Genomic DNA, 2,904 nt, shown 5'->3' with positions numbered 1-2,904 from the left:
GAGCAAGAGGGTGCATGGGAGGGGCTGGAGGGAGGAGAGAGAAGGGGCAATGATGTAATTATATTATAATTATAAAACTTAAAAAAATCAGTGGGCCATTTTCTTGTGGTGTCTCCATCCCTCTGGCTCCTACAATCCTTCCTCACCCTCTTCTGCAGGTTCCCCAAGCCCCACCTAATGTTTGGCTCCAGGTCTATGTATCTGCTCCCATCAGTTGCTGGATGAAGCCTCTCTGATGATGATTATGCTAGGCTCCAGTTTATGAGGAACGCAGAGTCTATTAGGAATCATGTTATTGACTTTCTTTTCTGGTCGTGTTTGGTTCTATCCTTGGTCTCTGGTCTATCCAGTCTCTGGTTCCCGGTTCTCCAGGCAGTGTCAGACATGAGCTCCCTCTCACTGCATAGGTCTTAGTTTGGACCAGTCTTTGGTTATCCATTCCCACAAGTTCTGTGCAACTCTACCCCACCACATCTTGCTGACTGGACCAATTGTAGGTCAAAGGTTTTGTGGCTGGGTAGGTGTCCCAGTCCCTGCATGGAAGAAAGCCTTGTCTGGCTACAGAAGATGGCCAGTTCAGGGTCCATATCCCCCATTCCCAGGAGTCTTTGCTAAGGTCATCCTTGTGGATTCCTGGGAGTTCCCATCACATTAGGTTTCTACCTCTCCTCTGAAATGCTCCCCAATTCCAGTCATCTCGGCCAGCATTCTCTCCTTCCACCTTCATCTAATCCCTCTTGGTCCCATCTCCACCTGCCCCCGTACCTGCAAAATCTATTCTATTTCAACTATTTAGGGCTCATAGGGTCTCACAAAAACTGATCCAACAGTCAGGGAACCCCTATGGGTCTGATCTACATCATCTGCGTAAATGTTATGGTTGTGTAGCTTGGGCTTCCTTTGGGACTCCTAACAGTGGGAGTAGGGGCTGTCTCTGACTCTTTTGCCTGCTTTTGGGGTCCTTTTCCTCCTACCAGGTTGCCTCATCCAGCCTAAATATGTGATGTGCCTAGTTTTATTATAACTTAAAATGCCATGTTTGGTTGATCTCTCTGGGAGGCCTGACCTTTTCTGAAGGGAAATGGAGGAGGAGTGGATCTGGGGGAGAATGGATGTGTGTGGAGGGGACTGGAAGGAGAGGAGAAAGTGTGGTCAGGATGTAATATATGGGAGAAGAATAAAAATAAAAAAATAAAATCTTATTAAGAAAAATACAATAAAATTATAGAGAATGTAGATTCTATTTGAATACTTGGTTACCATCAGGAGAAAGGAAACCAGGGCAAGGGTAGCAACTGGGAAGAAACTGCTTAGAAATTAAGATGCCAAAATTAAGTTTTGATTCAACTAGATATACAAGCTAAGCATCCCTCACCTGAAAACAAGTGAAATAAGAACTGCTCCAAACTCCAAAAGTATTTGAATAATTAAACAAATAGAGAATTCTCCATCACAAAATATTGTTTTATTCGCAGTCTTAGAAAGTATTTTACAAAATTACCTTCAGCTATGTATGTAACATGTATATAAAACATGAATGAATTTTGTTTTCAGACTTGGGTCCCATTCCCGAGATCTTTTATTATGCAATAAGGAAACATTCTAAAATCTGCAGAAAGCCCCAACCATTTCAGATGAGACATATTGAATGGGGGTTGTTGATGTTATCCCGCATGATGGCGTCTTACTGCTCACAATGAAACAGTTATTGCTGTTTGGGGATTTAGGAAGGCCATGAAATCCAAGAACGCTTGTTCTAAGGGCTGAGGCTAACCACGTCACTAGAGGTCGTCATGAAGACAGCGCAGGCGACCGAGCAGGCAGCTAACTGTGTGGCACTGCATCTTTTCAGTAGATGTGAGAGGCAGAATACCATGTCTTGCCTTTGCCTCAGGCTTTGAAAAATGTGTTCAGTGCACAAGGGGCATTGTTCGTGCTTTCCATTCCAAGACCTTCTCATTTGCAAAAACTACAGCTTTGTTTCTTTCCTTTCCTATACCCCCATTTTCCCCCCATCTGAATGGACCTTCCAGCTGACCCAAGAGTGCACTGCACATTTTTTCCCATCTTACTGGGAAGTCTTCTGGGGGAAGAGCCAAAGTTTGAGCTATACATAGTGCTGTTTCAAAATGGAGCACACAAACCCTTATGTTTCATTTATTCATTCCAGAAAGATTTCAGAGAGACTGCAGTTGCCTATTGATTATTCACCCTTGGAATCTGGCCAGGGGGAGGTTCCTGCACTCAGGAGACAATCTGAAATCCTGAGTCTCTTGCCTCGTTAGAAAGAGATGAGGCACAATTGCAGGTACTAAGTTTGTAGGCCTTCAAAGCAAGAATTTTACCCCCTGTGATCCAGCCACCTCTCATCCACCTTCTCTGCGTCTCCAATATAATTATGTAATATTGTTGTTCTACCACAAATGACCTTTGTAACAGTACATATCTTAAGAACATACTATACCCTATCATTTCTTTATGGTAAAAACATTGAAAAATCCTTTCTTCTTTTTGATACGTGTAATATATAATTAATCTATAGTCACCCTTCTTTGTAACAGTAACTTCTTGGCCCTATTTAACTGTAATTTAGCACTTCTATTAGCTATTTTACACATTTCTGGCACAAAATACCCTGAGAAAAGCAAGTTAGGGAACAAAAGAATTATGTTGTGGGTTATTTGTATACTGTGTGAAGATCTATTGCTGTGATTACTGTAATAAAAAGCTGAACAAGCTGAACAGCCAATAGCTAGGCAGGAGAGATAGACAGGACTTCCAGGTAGAGAGAGAATGCTGGGAAGAAGAAGGCGGATTGCCAGCTAGATGTGGAGGAAGCAGGGTGGGTAGTATAGAGAGATGAGGTAATGAGCCACACGAAGAAATGTAATTAATATATATGGG

This window comes from Alexandromys fortis, unplaced genomic scaffold (genome assembly GCF_014885135.2).
Source record: "Alexandromys fortis isolate MF-2015 unplaced genomic scaffold, M_Fortis_MF-2015_v1.1 scaffold_195, whole genome shotgun sequence".
NCBI classification, from domain to species: Eukaryota; Metazoa; Chordata; class Mammalia; order Rodentia; family Cricetidae; genus Alexandromys; species Alexandromys fortis.
The sequence above is the reverse complement of the archived record's forward strand: the minus strand, read 5'-3'. Positions refer to the sequence as shown.